Source organism: Ostrinia nubilalis, chromosome 4, assembly GCF_963855985.1.
Source record: "Ostrinia nubilalis chromosome 4, ilOstNubi1.1, whole genome shotgun sequence".
Taxonomy (NCBI): Eukaryota; Metazoa; Arthropoda; class Insecta; order Lepidoptera; family Crambidae; genus Ostrinia; species Ostrinia nubilalis.
Genome location: NC_087091.1, coordinates 15,303,891 through 15,322,083, shown reverse-complemented (window position 1 = coordinate 15,322,083; position 18,193 = coordinate 15,303,891). Strand labels below are relative to the sequence as shown.

The following is an 18,193-nucleotide window of genomic DNA, read 5'->3' as shown; positions in this document are numbered from 1 at the left end:
TCTATAATTTGATTTTAATTAGGTCTTAATTTACTAATTAATCTTTAAAAACTCGTCTCACTACCACGTTTAATGCATTCTGTACATTAATTTAAGTTGTGTATCGATCAGCTATCCAAACCTACGACAACAATCCGACGACCTTGATATTGGTACGACAGCCAAAATGAAAGTGAAACAAATCTCTTTTCTCTTTTACTTACATTACGTGGTAGTTAGATCACTAATTCGAAATAAACTGCATTCGATAAAACTAGTTTTGACAAATTGGATGGAGCGCTTATCTTTGACATTGATCTTAAGTTATAGGGCGATTAAGATTAAATTATACTTAAAGAGCGTAAAAGTGATATTTGACGTTCACTAATAAAGTAATGACAGTGAAAAGTATAATTTGAGACGATTTTTGAAGTTCTCTCTGGAGTTATTATTAAGGCCGGGTAGCAGAGAAAATGGCGAAAATGAGGTTTTCATTTTTCATTTTTGAGGTACTAAACAGTAAAATTAAAGGCTAAGATTTTTATTGGGCATAGAAGAGGATATTTTCTAGGGCTATTAACGGATGGAAACACGATTTGATGAAGTTGACTCGATAGAATAAATTCCCAAAGTTACCTCTATTCGTTTTCTATTTATGGTTTTATTTTTAAAATAAGCGATTTGAGATTCTAAATCTTTTACTAAACTAAAGTTCAGAAATAACTTGAGGGCTTTTAACGGATGAAATTTTTATATTGCGTCTTATTTAGTTACAATGTTAAAAAATGTGGAAAAAATCGTCCATGACGGCTTGGACAATCTCAATCAGTCGCGCGGTGGCGCTTACGGAGGACGGACGCGTGTCAGTTTTTTGGCCGTGACAGTTCGCGATTTGTCAATATTTTTGACAATGATGACTTTGATGAGTCACAGTATAATAATATCAGTGTTACTGGAGAAAGCTTAAATTTTTGATAATTAAAAATTATCAATTTTGTCTACCTATTGAAATTTAAATCGTTCGCATCCTTTTAAACGAAGACTCTACTCATGGTACATTCCTCAAATATGAGACAAAACCAATGAGTTAAAATTACATTATAATAGTACCACAGAATAATAATAAGTACTACGTACAGAAGTTTTACTTCGCGAAGGTATTTAAAAAAATGTATGCTCAATGTCAATAACAATATGGTGTAATTTAGCCTGTCTCAAGAGTCAAGCACCATTTTGTTGACAAACGTCAGTGATCGGCACTGCGCCGAAGCTATAGGGCTGACTTCGGTAAAATGATGTGACGTGAGGTGCCAAACTGCGGAAAATGGCGGAGGAAATACAAATTATCATAAATAATTTTAACTACTTATTTACCTCTCAGTGTCTTGAGGCAACTTAAAAAAATACATTCTGTGTTTTTATTATTATTTAGGCAGTTAAATACTGCACAGTATTTAGTACACCATTTTCTTTATTTTCTTCCATCATACACAAGAATACGCGTGCGTAAGTCAATGTTCGCTCGTATGTGAGGCCTTGTCGAATAGTATCCTGTAGGTGGGATATCGTGCGTGTTTTGTTTTCGATGTAAACTCGCGGAGATGAACAGGCCTGATAGTACCTACATACAATCGTCTTACACTCTTTAGAAGAGCACACTGACACAAATAAATAATAAAAAATACTGTCTAAGGTCTGTAGCTAAAGGTCTAAGCTGTAAGATAGAAGAATCTTCTAGCCAAAAAGATGGCAGATGCAACAGATGTCAACGGATTTAAAACTGGAGTTCATATGACTCCTTGTAGACTTGAGTCTCTAGAGCGTCCCTTCCTCCACCATGCGTAAGAATTTTCACAAAAATACTGTCTAAGGTCTGTAGCTAAAGGTCTAAGCTAAGCTGCAAGATAGAAGAATCTTCTAGCCAAAAAGATGGCAGATGCAGCAGATGTCAACGGATTTAAAACTGGAGTTCATGTGACTCCTTGTAGACTTGAGTGTCTAGAGCGTCCCTTCCTCCACCATGCGTAAGAATTTTCACAAAAATACTGTCTAAGGTCTGTAGCTAAAGGTCTACGCTGCAAGATGGAAGAATCTTCTAACCAAAAAGATGGCAGATGCAGCAGATGTCAACGGATTTAAAAATGGAGTTCATGTGACTCCTTGTAGACTTGAGTGTCTAGAGCGTCCCTTCCTCCACCATGCGTAAAAGTTTTCCAAAAATACTGTCTGAGGTCTGTAATAAAAGTCTAAACTGCAAGATAGAAGAATCTTTTAGCCAAAAACATGGCAGATGCAGCATATATCAACGGATTTAAGACTGGACTGGCACCACCTTGCAATGTCATCCTCTCATTGTTATCTGTAATGTAAATTATTTTTAAAATGTATTTAAAAAATAAAATGTTCGTTTTATTATTTCAATAATCTGACCTCTCAACTCAACTACACTACACAAACACCTTTGTTCGCAACTGTACTGACGAAACCTCGATATTATACCGTTCATTTAAGATGGCAAGCTTTTTGCTGCGGTAATGCACTCCAGGTAACCGTGTGTGATTCGATACAGAGCCCCGTACATACGTTATACATAAATTATGGAAAGAAAACACCCAGACCAATACAAACAAATATGTATGCAATTTTAGTATGATATTTTTATTTATTAATAAACAAAAAGACTGAACAAAATTGATGCGTGTACTGATTAATATAATTAACCACATGCAAAGCTTTGTGAATTGCAACAACTATAATTTATTATCCAAGCTCTAAATAATCGCTACTACGAGTAACTGATCATGAAATGTTTTTCCTATCGCTCAAGCTCCCGAGGATCTACCGATAGGTCGGGTGACGTAATCTTGAAATTCTTTTAGCCAGCGCGGAACTTCCGGAAGGTCGGGTGACGCCACGCCTCTTTGAACCGTGTTTACTTTGGCAGTTATATTCTATATTTATTCGATTCTAAAATATATTCCCAAAAATTTTGAAAGTTGTTTTAATTTGTATCACTTGGATATGATTTGTATTAAAAAGTGCTGTGAGTGTGACGCTTGAACGGAAGGAACTCAACCTAACCTAACCAACTGCGTATTTCTATACTGTGTAGCCGCGAGAGCTCTTTGGCGCGCTGTCTTCGGCGAAGTATTGCGCGCGCAGATTTTGACAGCGCGAAATACCTACTTTAGCAGAAATACCAAGCCTTAAGTGAAAGAATATGTGGTGGGTATATAGAGTCGGACAAGAAGTCCTATTAAGAAAGAAGATTGAAATATAGGACAGAAAATTTTCAAAAATGTAGGTCTAAGAATTTTGCCGTATGTAGAGTCCCGAATATGAAACGTCGTCCCTACCAGAAAATCTTGATTGCAATTCGAACTTTATTTCTGTAAAATAAAGTCCCTTATTTTTTTTTTTTATTTATTAATGCAAAACACTTGTAAGCTTACAGAGCAGGTCCAAAGCGCTTACAAGCTTAAAAATAAAATAAACATGTCATACACTTAGGTCACAAATAAAATACATGCAGTTTATAAATTAGATGGCCCATAATGTTCTAATTTTAAGAACATAATGGATGCAATAAAATAAAAATAAAAATTATAAAGATCTTATAAAGATGACGCTTTCGTTTATTGGAAACATTTTTGTTGCGCAAACCGTTATTAAAATCATAGAGTCCAGTCAAAACGGTGCTGCAACAAAATGAAGTCATATTACGATAGCCTATCTATTATCTATCCTTCTCTATCAGATAGTCTATTTGTACTCGCTGTAAAACAAGAAAACAATGCTTTGTTTTCACTGGCTTTCGTTCAGCCGGCCTTGTACACTGGTTACAAGCCTTATTGGGTCAATTTTCGAAATTATGACGTAGCCGTCTCGCGCATTAGACAACCCTTCTGTGGGTAATAATTTGATATTGAAATTTTAGTTTGGTAATTTATTTGCACCCGTATTCACAAACGGTGCTTGCTTAAGTGAAGCAGCAAATCGAACACAGCGTTGAATAGAGCTCTGTGATTGGTTCGTGTGTGACCCTGTGCGTCCACGCGCACTGTGAGACCTCATGGTAATGTTTGTGAATACGAGCGTTAGAATTTAAAAATAATTTTCTGAATGACAAAATATCCTCCATTTGCCTCTGATTAAAAAGGATTGTGCTCCTGAAGGAAGATTAATAAATCTGGATAACGATGATGGATAAGAATTATCGCCCATATTCACAAACATTACTATGAGGTCTCATAGTGCGAGTGGAGGCACAGGATGACACTGAACCAAGCATCGTTTGTGAATACGGGCTCTTATAATGCTTAAAGGTCATCAAATCTAGTCAAGTAGGTAACTATAAATTAAGTTGGATTTCTATAAATAAATTAATTAGGTACTACTTATCAACTATTCCGCTGTAATAAGAGTAAAGTTGTTTAACTAGAATGATTTATGGTTTATATCAGCTGTAATACTGGTTTATTTACTTTTAACGACCTATAGGTATATTTACATAGAGACTACAAGTTCAATTTTTGTTAGTTATATTCACAAATGGTGCTTAAACATATCAGACCATTGATTTATAATGTCGATTAATTTTGATCAAATTAGTAAAAATGTTAACCCAACTTACACCCCATATTCCTGTCCAGGTTATCCTTTTATGATTTTTAAACCAAAACATAACCCTCTTTCTGGGGCAGTTGGGTAAAAATACACTGTAGGGTTTTACCCGCGACACGGTAATCCTGAATACAACTTAACATGTCGATTACTTAATCTGGCACCGTTAAGGTTAAACTTAAGTTTCAATTAACGAGAAATTAAATCTTCTGATTTAACACTCAATTTGGGTTGAGGATAGTTAACACTTTAACAATCGAGACAGGTTGAAATTATTTGTTGATTTCGAGTTTTCGACCTTGAGAGTAAATAATAAGGTTCATATTAAGTTGGCTTTGAACTTACTGCGCTATTTAGGTTAAAGGCATGATTTTTGTGTTAATTAGTCATAGTGCACTTATGACTCATAGTGGATGCATTTGAGATCCATTGTTTCCATGGGATCTTCTTTAAAGAGGTCAGTGCAATTATTTGGGTTCCGTTACATTATTAACACCTCACTAAAAAAGGTCAGACTCAAACAAAATTAAAGGAAGGAGCTGAACCTTGCATTGTTTTATTCTGTGTTCATTAGAAAAGATTTCGATTTGCTAATGGATTTCAATTGTGTGCTTCGGAGAGCTCGTTTAAACAGTATCCGAATAAGCTATGGCGGTAACATAAATTCTAATACCAGGATTGTCAGATGAAGCACAAGAATTCTTCATTTTAGCCACAGGCAGGATGTCCACTGCTGAATATAGGCCTTCCCCAATGATATTCATATTGACCGGTTGGTAGCGGCCTGCATCCAGCGTATGTCTGCTTTCAACCTTTATGAGGTCGTTGGTCCACCCAATGGATGGACACCCCACGCTGTGCGTGCACTCCTGATCCTTGCTGCCCCATTGCCACTTCAGCTAGCTATTCCGTCGGGCTATGTCAAAGAGCAAGTTCATTCACTATCTCTTCATTTCTGATTCCATCTTGATCTGATCCGAGCATAGCCCTCTCCATCTCCATAGTACGCTATGCATCTTTGGTCAATCATCGAATCGAAAACGAATTTATCAATAACAAGACAGAGTCTGCCTGAGACTGTTCATACGACGAAGACTATTTAAATTATTTCAAACCGCAGACTTATCTTTCACAGAATTAATCATTAGAACTCAGTAATGAAAAATCGATCAATTGATTGTTGATTACACCCACATTACCCATGCCATTAAAGAGACCTCTAGAATCGTTAAAGGAAAGTTGATGATGGTCTAAGAACAGCACGCCAATATTGAGAATATCTATAAAGCAGACAGATAAAAGTAGATCCATGGGAATCATGTATTACATCCACAGATCTATTTTGATGAAGTTTAGTATAGATACAGACGACAGCACAGAATATTTTTGTGGTAAAGTCGACCCTATCACAACTACATAGAATGCCGCAAGACTTTGAAAAAAAAAACATACAGTATTGATGGCCAAAACTACTTCTCAGAATCCTTTCCAGCAAGACCCAGGACAGAAATAATATCTCAATTGCTAGATTTTTCGAAAAAGGACACTGTTTTTCTGAAAATGTAACAATACATTACATGATAATTTTAAGAACTTCTAATACGAATAGCATTTTAAAAGTCATGGAGTCGACCATATTTTCAACATTTATATTTAAAACTAGCGGCCGCCCGCGACATCGTACGCGTGGATCCCGTTTTACCCCCTTAGGGGTGGAGTTTCGTAAAATCCTTTCTTAGCGGATGCCTGCGTCATAACATCTACCTGCATCCAAATTTCAACCCGATCCGTCCAGTGGTTTGGGCTGTGCGATGATAGATCACTATGTCAGTCAGTCAGTCAGTCACCTTTGAGTTATTTAGATATTTGATTATGTTTGCATTCTTAACGCAGCTACTGTGAAGCCAGTCTACCGCACCTGCCTCCACTGCACCACCACTCAGTACACCACGTTAGGTACTAGAAAAAGTAAAAGATGCTCGAAGATACGTTCAGATTACTTGAAAGAGTTTAAACGTTTTGCGCTTTCTCCAATTACGCTTGACTTTGGTCTTGGTCTTCATCGAGTTTATCCATTAATCACCTCTCGCTTGCACAATAAGACCTCGACATAATTTTTCAAAATCAAATAATACTTCCCCTTGAATGGGATGTGAACAGCTGTCGTCCTCAGGTCAATATTTGCTGCCATTCACAGGAGCACAAGTGAAATAATGAAGGCCGAGTATGAATACAAAGCTAATGCGCCGTATCGCTAATAGACGATGAGTGCTTGACCCAAACTTATTTAATCGCTAAGGAAAAGAAAAGCATAGAAGCCGAAATATACAGGATGTAATTTTTACAATGATCTGACAAAAATGGTTGATTGTACAACTCAAATACTTAAGTCTAACTAATTAGGTTTCAATAGCAATTTTTCATTAACAATCGGTCATTAGTATGGAACTATGGAGACAATAATTTAATGGCAATCAAATGATAATTTCTATAAAAAAAGAAAAAGTAATTTAGACTATGACTAGAGTATGACGAAATACATATAATATCATACACTGCAATTTAGTGTTTTAAAAATTAAAAGATTAAAAGCAGAAGGAGACTGATAAGACCCGTACCTAGTATTCACCTCAAAGGTGTGGTAACACCTTAAAATTTTGGTGTAAATCAAAATGCTAATTTTGAAATAGCTGCTTCTAGGTTTTTTACATTAAGCTTCGCTGAATCCTACTCGATTTTTTTCTCTAATTTTTCAATGCGTCGCCTACGCGGCCTTTGGGTTCCGTCGATGCATTAAGACAAATTTGACCATTCATTTCGGTCTCTTGAAGGTCAGTTGAACTAATTATAGCTGATACAATATTTACAATAGCACATCAAGCACTTACTGAGTTATATTGACAGTTATTTATGAGTTTAATGAAGGTTTCCGTCCCGATGATGATGTTAACTCAAAGCCTTGTAATGATAAAGTAAATACAATACTTCGAAGGTTGACACCTATGTGTCAAGGTATAATGGAGGAGCATGATATCAGAGATGAACTAATACGTAGTTGTAGAGTTAATTCGTTTCTCAATGTATGTATTAATGCTCGGATCAAGGTCTATGAATAATTCGATCCTGTCTTTTGACACACTTTAGACGATTATGATCATTAGAATAAATTACTTGTCAACGATATCATTCTACACCACAAGGTCAGAATAATAGCATCGCACGCAACATAATTAGAGTAAGTAGTTTCTTTTTAGCCGATATAAAACGAAATTTCGTGTATTGTTGCAAGTTCCCATGCCCATGACCCTTTTCTAACTGTTAACGAACTGCGCAATTCACAGGCAAGTACAGAAAAAACTGTGAATCATATGCAAGTCTTATGCTCGCGTTTATCGATCTATCTCGACAATCATGACATTAAAGCCGCCGGGTGTTACATCACAATCGATAATTCTGTCAAATTGTCTAAAAAATCACTGATAGGTCATCTCATAGGACATTATCGAGCGAATCAAGACTGTTACAATATCATGGCCGACACTCGTTTGAATAACGAGAGTGAAAAGAGAAAACGATCGTGTTAAATAAACTTTGGGTCAGATCATGGACAAATTGTCCATCTTACCCTCGTAATCAGATCATGAGACGTCTGTCAGTTGCTTAATAGGCCCATTTACAGCACGCACTTGCTTTTGACAGTCACCTGTTTTCTTTCCAATTTCGCTACATGACTTGATAAGTTAATTGCTCGTAATATTTTGATTTCTTAAACGTTTTGGAAAACCCCTCGAATGTGTACGAATTTCGTCAGCAAAATCAGCCGCTACCCAAGTCTGATCTTAAGCACCTCGGGCAAAGATTTGTCTTCAAGATTTGTTCCCAAACCCTAGTGACTAGACTACTAGGTCCGTATCTCCTAGGCATCGTATACCTACTGTTGTCGCTGCGGTCATAAATAGTGTAAATTAGTTATAAAAAATATGATTATTGTCTTGTAACAATTAAATTAATTAATATATATTATAAATTAAATAAATAGTTTTATAGTAATTAATAATAAATTGTTAAAATAGCATTAAATTTACTGGCAACACTGGTTTGTGGTTCGATGTCGTCACGCCACCGATCCGGTCTGGTATCGGTGGTGGGGCGGCGTCGAGGTGGGAACCTAGCGCTCGGAGATTGAGTTAGTTGGTCGTCAGTGCCTGCTACGAGTAACATCTCCTCCGAATAAGCGTCAGTTGGTAAAGTGTGTATGCTGATATTCAAGTAAGTGTTATTTTTATGTTCAGTGTCGAAATAAAGGATTGGTAACTATTGTAAGTTTTATGATGAATTTAATTTAGACTTGTACAATGAATTATATCTAGACTTGGTATTTAATTAATAATATTACTGTAATTTGGTGTTGATAGCAAATGTAATGAGTTTGAATATAATCTTGGTATTAATATATTGTTTTATTCTAATAGCGATAACATCAGAAGTGTTTCGTAACCCCACACCAAGATGCCGCGAAGCCGTAAAAGGACCAGAGGAAAGAAGGGCAAGCGTAGAGAGTATTCTTCCGACTCTTCATCAAGGTCGCGCTCACGATCATCGTCGTCATCGAGCAGCAGTAGCTCCGATGGCCGCAGGCAACGGAAATTGAGACGCACAAGGGCTGCGTCTCCCACAGTAAGCCAAAATGTTGTTTTATCATCGGTAATACCCGAGTTTGATCCTTTAGTGGACGATATTCAAATGTGGATTAATGTTGTGGAAGCTAATGCTCGCGCTTTTGGTTGGTCTGATCGTGTTTTGCAATATCAAGCTTTGCAAAAATTGCGTAATACCGCAAAAACATGGTACGATTCGCTTCAGAAAAACAAAACACGTTGGACCACCTGGAAGTGGAAGGATTGGCGGAATACTCTTTTGGAAACGTTTCAAATTAAGCGCAATATGTATAGTTTGCTAAAGGATTTAGTACAAACGAAACCTACAGATGGCCAATCATTATATGAGTTCTATTTTCAACAAAGAGGTAAAATTGATAAAATGCGGTTATGTTTTTCGGATCAAGACATTATTTCAATAATTGTCGGTTCTATTGGCGATAAAAATATTAGCACTGCCGCAGAAGCCGGTAATTTTAAATATTGTGATGACTTGGCTTCGTTTTTACATGGGAAAATTCATTGCGAACCCGAACAAAAACCCTTTTCGAGGCAGAACAATTCCCAAAATAAGTCTCGTTTACATTATAACACTAATTACATCGACAAAAAGCCAGAAAATCCGGCGAGTGCATCCGGATCTGGCAATAATACGTTCACTAATCCAAATATAACGTGTTTTCGATGTGGTGAACCGGGGCACAAAAAGAATAACTGTAATCATAAAGACAATGTTAAGTGCAACACATGTAATAGATTTGGCCATCTGGAGCTTGCGTGTCGAATGAAATCTAAGATGAAGGTAGAAAAGGATAGCGAAGTAAAGTTAATAGTTGAGTCAAATTCAAAGGACAAGTTTTATAAGGACGTTGAATTAAATGGGTGTAAACAACGTGCTTTCATTGATATGGGTAGTAGTTGTTCGCTGATAACTAGTACTTTGGCAAGTAAATTGAATCTTACGCCGGTTATGTTGGATGCACCTATTTTACTGACTGGTTTCAAAGTTGATTCTTGTTCTCATGTAACCCAGAGTGTACAGGTTGATCTTAAAGTTGATACCACAAAACTAAATGTTACTTTTTATATTTTTGATGAACTATCTGGGAGTTCTATCTTAATAGGACGAAATTTCACGGAGGACAAAAGGATCATGTATTCACGGATAGGTAACAACTTATCCTTTTCTCCAATAAATAATGAACAAATGTCGTTAATAGAGTCATCTGACTCTTTAACTGATCACAACTCTCTTTTAAGTAAAATATTGGCTAAGTACCCGCATGTGGTATCGGAAAATTTACAAAGCTTAGGACAGACATCTTGTGTGGAGTTAGATATTGAGCTGACAACTAATAAACCTGTTTGCCACCGACCTTATCGTATGTCGGAAGCTGAAAAATCGGCTACCCGCGAAATAGTTGATGAGCTTTTAAAAAATGGCATTATACAAGAAAGTAATTCTGCTTATGCGAGTCCGGTTTTGTTGGTTGACAAGCCATCCGGAGAGAAACGTATGTGCGTTGATTATAGATCCCTTAATAAAATAACAGTTAAAGAAAAATACCCAATGCCTATAGTTGAAGATTTAATTGACAAGTTAAAAGGCTGTAAATGTTATACATCCCTGGATTTAAAAAGTGGATATTACCAAATTAATGTTAACGAGTCTTCCATACCTAAAACAGCATTTATAACCCCTGATGGCCATTACGAGTTCAAAAGGATGCCATTTGGACTTTGTAATGGACCTTCAGTCTTCCAGAGACTTATGAATACTGTTTTAGGCAAGTTGCGTTTTGATCCGAATATGAAAGTTATCTGTTATATGGATGATTTATTAATTGCCACAGATTCTATTAATGAAAATGCTAAACAACTAGAGGAAGTACTAAAAGTTTTGCAAGATAATGGTCTGACAATAAATTTAGACAAATGCCACTTTTTTCAAAGCTCGGTCAACTTTCTAGGGTACGATATTGATGAAGAAGGCATACGACCTGGTAAAAAGAAACTTAAAGCTGTGGAGGAATATCCTGAACCCTCAAATGTCCACCAAGTGAGACAATTTTTGGGCCTCATAAATTATTTCCGCAAATTCATTAAAAGTTGCGCTCTCATATCAAAACCATTGGTAAAGCTCTTGAAAAAAGACGCTATATGGGAATGGGGTACAGATCAAATCCAAGCGGTTAATAAATTAAAACGCGAATTATTAGATAATGCTTTATTAACAATTTTTGACCCCAAACTCCCAACAATTTTATACACTGATGCTAGTCGTGACGGCGTAGGCTGCATTCTAACACAAGTCACTGAAAACGGGGAAAAGCCAATTCATTTCTATAGTAGACAGACAACCAACGAAGAAAAAAAATATCATTCGTTTGAGTTGGAGTTTTTAGCAATTGTGGTCGGTTTACAAAAATTTCGGCACTACTTATTGGGCTCTAATTTCAAAATTTATACGGATTGTAACGCTGTCAAATACACGATAAATAAGCAAGGAGTTAACTCTAGAATAGGTAGATGGGTATTATTGACACAAGAATTCACTTTCGAAATTATTCATAAGCCAGGACCACAAATGCAACACGTTGATGCATTAAGTAGGAATCCGATTAGTAACAGCAATTCTACTCCCATGTGCAACGAAAGCGTGTTGGCTATAACAGAAGGTGACTGGTTGCTATCTATACAGTTGCAAGACCCTCATATTTGTGAAATAAGGGAAATATTAGAATCAGGAGAGGCCGAACTTAACAAAAAGATATTTAAAGATTACGAATTATTGGGTAATAAAGTATATCGTAGGACAGAGTACGGCAGAAGGTGGGTTGTTCCAAAAAAATGTATTTGGCAGGTAATTAGAGCAAATCACGATGAAATAGGCCATTTTGCCGTGGACAAATCTCTTGAAAGAATAAAATCACTATATTGGTTCCCAAAAATGAAAAAAGTCGTATCTAAATATATTAAAAATTGTCTTAACTGTATCTACTCAAAAGCTGTCCACGGCAAAAAGGAAGGGCAATTATTTTCTATACCTAAATATGCAAGGCCCTTCCACACGCTACACATTGATCATCTAGGACCTTTTGTAAAGACTACACAAAAAAATACTTACTTGTTAGTAACAGTGGATTCGTTTACAAAATTTGTATTTATTGCTCCTGTTCGTAATACCAAGAGTAAGGTTGTGATTAATGAATTAAATAAAATATTCAATGTATTCGGAAATCCTAAACGTATTGTATGTGATGCAGGTAGTTCTTTTACATCCAAGTTATTTGTTAAATACTGTAAAGATAAAAATATAAGACAACACACTATTGCGACCGCCGTGCCACGTTCGAACGGACAGGTGGAACGTTATAACCGCACCATCCTGGATGCGCTTAGAACAATGGGTGCAAACACTAATTATAACAAATGGGATACGCACATTCCAAGTATTCAACAAGGAATCAACAGTACCATTAACAAAACTACATCTGCGGTTCCTAGCGAAGTGTTCTTTGGCTATCGACTTCAAACAGATTCTGACATGCTGGTTAATGAAAATGAACAATTACCAATCGACATGACTTTGTTGAGGAATAATGTAACTAATCGAATCCAGGTGAATGCAGACAAACAGAAGCAGATTTTCGACTCTAAACGAAAACCTGCCCGAATATATAATGTTAATGATCTGGTGGTCATTAAAATTCCCAGTCAATCAAATGATGGCCAGAGTACTAAATTGCTTCCGTTATTCAAAGGACCGTTCCAGGTGACAGAAGTTTTAGGTCACGATAGATATGTGGTTAAAGATATGAGGGGATCAGAGCGGACGAGTAAACGGTATGAAGGAACCACATGTGCAGAAAATATGAAACCATGGATTAGACTAGATGACCTGGACGAGAACCTGGAGATGGCTTAAGATGTTGTCAGGTATTTATGTGACACCTTTGATCAAAACTTTTCAGATTTGATTTCATTTGTTAGTTGTTTATTTTTATTTTATTTAATAGTCTAATGCTTTTGCTTCGAACCTTGCTATTTTTGGTACCTAGATAAATGCATAGTTGTAACAAGATTTATTCGTGTAAAATAAATTTGTTACACTTAGTGTTTTAATTTGTGGTATTATACAACTAGGGTTGGCCAGTGGCATCGCCTAGAGTATACCGCAGGTTCTAACACGCATTAGTGACTGACCGCTGATGGAACAGTTGCGACATACGAGTCTGGGTATCAATGATATACAAAGTCCCCTGTTTTGTCTTCGAATACAGTAGTTCGCTATCGGCTGACCGTTGATGGAACAGCCGAGTAGAGGACACTCAATGATACATCCATATGACCTCGTTATATTTTTATGATTAAATAGTAATATGTTATGTTTTGTTCTCAGCAATCGCACCAGACTAGAACGCGATCCGGGGACGGATGCGTGCGCAGGAAGGCCGAATGTTGTCGCTGCGGTCATAAATAGTGTAAATTAGTTATAAAAAATATGATTATTGTCTTGTAACAATTAAATTAATTAATATATATTATAAATTAAATAAATAGTTTTATAGTAATTAATAATAAATTGTTAAAATAGCATTAAATTTACTGGCAACACTGGTTTGTGGTTCGATGTCGTCACGCCACCGATCCGGTCTGGTATCGGTGGTGGGGCGGCGTCGAGGTGGGAACCTAGCGCTCGGAGATTGAGTTAGTTGGTCGTCAGTGCCTGCTACGAGTAACATCTCCTCCGAATAAGCGTCAGTTGGTAAAGTGTGTATGCTGATATTCAAGTAAGTGTTATTTTTATGTTCAGTGTCGAAATAAAGGATTGGTAACTATTGTAAGTTTTATGATGAATTTAATTTAGACTTGTACAATGAATTATATCTAGACTTGGTATTTAATTAATAATATTACTGTAATTTGGTGTTGATAGCAAATGTAATGAGTTTGAATATAATCTTGGTATTAATATATTGTTTTATTCTAATAGCGATAACACTACCGCTACTTGTTCGGCGGTGTAAACTCCTAACTCCTGGGTCAAGCAAGAACGTTTATAGTTCACAGAAACAAGAGCTACTTTCGTATACAAGCAAGTGATTGTCGTAGCAATTTATCTAACCGGCATCTTAACCATAATTTTCACCCGCAATTTGTTTGGAATACCGTTGTTAGCTGCATAATTTTGATGTACAATAATGTCATTATTATTGTGACGTGACGAAATTAAATAATTTTAACGAACATTTGAAAGTAACGAATATAATGTGTGTAAATTTTCACTGTTACATCATAGGTTTTTGTTGATATGATTTCGAATGTTATGAATATTGTTTTATGAATATTGATTTGGGTATCATAGAAAAGTTTTCTAAGAGCATCGGATGAAGTATCTGGTTTTCAACAAAGCGATGGTTTCAAATTTATTTTAAAAAATCAATCCACGCTTTCCAATAAATTCTCATTGTATCATTCTGAAAGCTTTCTAATTGAAAACTTATTGTTGGTTAGGTCTATAGCTAACGCATTCGAGTTTGTTCGTTTCTCTAACCCGCCTTATTACTAGCTGAGGCCAAATGGGACTAGACAATTATTGCCTTATACTTATTTACTTTTACCGTAACTACGCAGCGTTTTCAACACTGTTCCTAAAATGTTGTATTAACCCTATTATAAGAATACTTGTATTTAGAAAGCTTCACATCTTGAGCTTTTCTAAAAATGATCCTTAGACGTGACAAATATATAAACTCAAATTTGTTCATTTGAAGTTAATAACTTAAAGAACTTTTTGGAAATAAATCCTTAAATTCACGAAAATAACGCCAAATGAAATGAATATTTTTTTAATGTAAATGTAAACATCGTCACACTACAAATCGACGATACGTCCTTCATAGAGTTTTGCTTTACTTATGTAAATACTCGCCATTTACACCACAATTTACAACGGCGAGCAAACGATAACATCAAATAGGAAGTGGCTTACTTGGGATTTGTAAATTTGTGTTGCACGAGTCGAGATCATTACCATACTATTCATAATATTTATTGTCACTCATACACCATAATTGTACTGCTAAATCAAATATTAATTTTGAGACACCTATTAACATTTTTACGTTTTTATGTGCCTAAACGTGAGAAGTTTTTTAAACACATAAATGTTTAAGATTTACTTCACAGTTATTAATTATTTCTTAAATAGTACCTACCTACTTTTCAAATGTATAGCAACATTTGAAAAGTAGGTAGGTACTATGATGATAATAATATGTCTGACTGAATCACAGACTTAGTTAGACGATAGATTTTGCAAATTTTATCACCCATTGAAGTGGAATTTGATTAATCACTTTTGGCCTCTTAAGATGCTATCGAGATATTAAAAACTAGTTTGAAATTCTATCGAACGAGTGTAGCAACTTTTTGCGTCGAAGATGGACCGACTATAGGAGAATCAGTTTTTGCTATACCTTACTGCGCAATAATTGATACAAAAGGCTAGAAAATTGTTCCAACTATCACACTACCGACGAAATAACGGTTAAATATGAACGTGACATGACTTCAGGTATAAATGTTATACTGACGTATTCCCCTGAAGGGATTTGAACCGGTAACCACGCAAGTCTGGCACGCGAACCACCAGGCCAGACGGACGTAAAAGAGTAAAGTTTAATTACGTTAATTTTCAGTCTGAGGAATTTTAAATTTAATGAAGAATTGACTTGAATTTCTATCAAAATCTTTGAGATTGATTCGCTTTTTTTACCTTCATCTCACTTATTTCAAGTAGATAATGTTATAAGTATCACTAAAATCTAAATTCTCCACTATCAAAGACATAACTATCTGATAGCCTTAGATAGTTCGGAAATAGTTTAAGACCAAGCAATAAACCAGAACACTCTCTTATAAACATAAATAATGATAATCTAAGAAACGCCACTGTAATTGTATTTAACTGTTATTAGCGTCCTAATTAATAATTATTAGGAAATCACAGTTGCAGAATTCGCATAAACCGTTACTGACAAAACAATGACAGAACGTCATTATGAAATAAATCACGATCGATCGATAACAAACGATTGAGGTTAGAGCTAGAATTTTTGGCATAGAATTTTAGTTACCAACCCACAAAGTAAAATTATACTTATTATTTGAAGCATGAACGCTAGCTAGATTAGCTAGAAACGCTAACAAAGACTTAAAATTTTGCGACGTTTTTTTTCTAATGAAATTATTTGATCACTACTTATTACATGATACTTATCGACAAAGTTAATATTAGTCGTTAACGCAACGGATCAAGCAAAGTTCAACGCGACAGATTCATTCAATACAGAATAATTTCTCTGCAAACAAAAATGAAAGAAAAACACATTAGTTACGTTCGTCTCGAGAGCGAATTTGGCCTCAAAGTAATAAAAAATAATAAAGTTAGCGGCGCAACACCTTTTTTTCTTGCACAAAGCGTTCAATAGTCGTTTTTTGGTACAGTTTTTGCACATCTGACCGATTGAAAATAGATTCTCAGACACATGGCACTTTCGATTAATGCAAACGACGGACAGTTGACCGTGAAATCTGCGCACTTACCTACATACTCGTACGACCGACGAATCTATTTGCGCAACGAGATGACATTGCCCGTCAGGTAATTATGTAGCAATTAAATTAAATTGCCGAGAAGCTTAAAAAGTTAATTGAACAACCAAAACGCTCCTACCATTAACACCTCATTTATTTCACTTTCGCAACTTTTATAGCTAAGGTCAATAAGTTGCTAAAACAAAAACTGTTATCTTTGATTACTCCAAACAGATACTAGATGTATTGTTTGAAGTTTGACCGACTTATTTTTTGCCTTCTACGTATAAAATTAAGTCGTCTATCGAAAATATTGCTTCAGTTTTTATCTTGACAAGGGCAAGGATTGTTTCAAAGTTCAGCCATCCATGACTAAACTTAACGATTTTAACCACAACTGTAACGAATGCTGAATTTTCAATAGTTTCTCACTTAGCAAACATGCTATTCGTGACGTGTGTTATGTCCAATTGTATTTTGTAAACTTATCTGTATTCCGCCGCGAAATTGTTGTAAAATAACAAAATTACAACACAGCGTAATACTTACAGAAACTTTTAACAGCACTTTTACGAGAAGCCGACCTTAAGATTTGTTCTTGTCGATCAGTCCCCTTCCTGACTCAAGTAATATCCAGTCACTCACACTGAACCACACCACTCTGAAAATCAAGTTAGCACTTCACGAAAGTCCTGCCACGGGGTCCGGGCAAACCCGTTTGGCACCAAATTCCGGTTTTAGGTAAGGTCACAAGCCGCGTGCGGGGGGCTAGACGGTTCCGCTTCAACAATTTAAGGGTTGAAAGGAAAGTCTGATAGGAAAGTTTCGTGTGTAAACTTTTTTCGCGATGTCGGAGAGTCGCGTCGCGGCACCGCGATCACGGGCGTCGCGGGCGGCGGCTCATGGAAGACTGCCGCGGCGTTTAATATTAGCCAGTGTGCAGCCGAAGCCTCCTCGTCTGTATATCGACGTTTCAATGTGTGCCGGCTTGCAGATTCTTGTACCACGTTGCCGCTGCTTGGCGTTTCATATTACTGTTGCATTTCCATCGCTGTTTTTGTAGTGATTAGGGTAAATTCTCTTTTAGGTGTGCAGCAATGGATGTCAAAGGTCAACGGTGGGGTACAGTCGCACGCGTGTAAAGGCCGTGCGAGCGAGGTATCAGGTTCTGGAGCTCGGCTCATTTATTGTTATGGGCCTGCAGTCGGGTGCATAGTTTTATGAAATTGGCTTTTTGTTCATACCGTCTCGTCGGTCCCGGAGGAAAGCTGTTGGCTTCATGGTAGAGGTGGGCGCCGATATAAAATTGGCCGGCGGCGGCGCGCCGACTT

The 18,193-nt window shown here is 36.4% G+C and overlaps 1 protein-coding gene across 1 annotated transcript in view; it reads right to left on the bottom strand.

Moving 5' to 3' along the window:
* LOC135071241 (uncharacterized) overlaps positions 1-17,759 on the bottom strand; it is a 254,495-nt gene extending 236,736 nt beyond the window's left edge. Inside the window, exon 1 of the mRNA XM_063965027.1 lies at positions 17,412-17,759. The gene's annotated coding sequence lies outside the window, so the exon portion shown is untranslated. The remainder of the gene's footprint in view (positions 1-17,411) is intronic.
* Between the last annotated feature and the right edge of the window lie 434 nt (positions 17,760-18,193).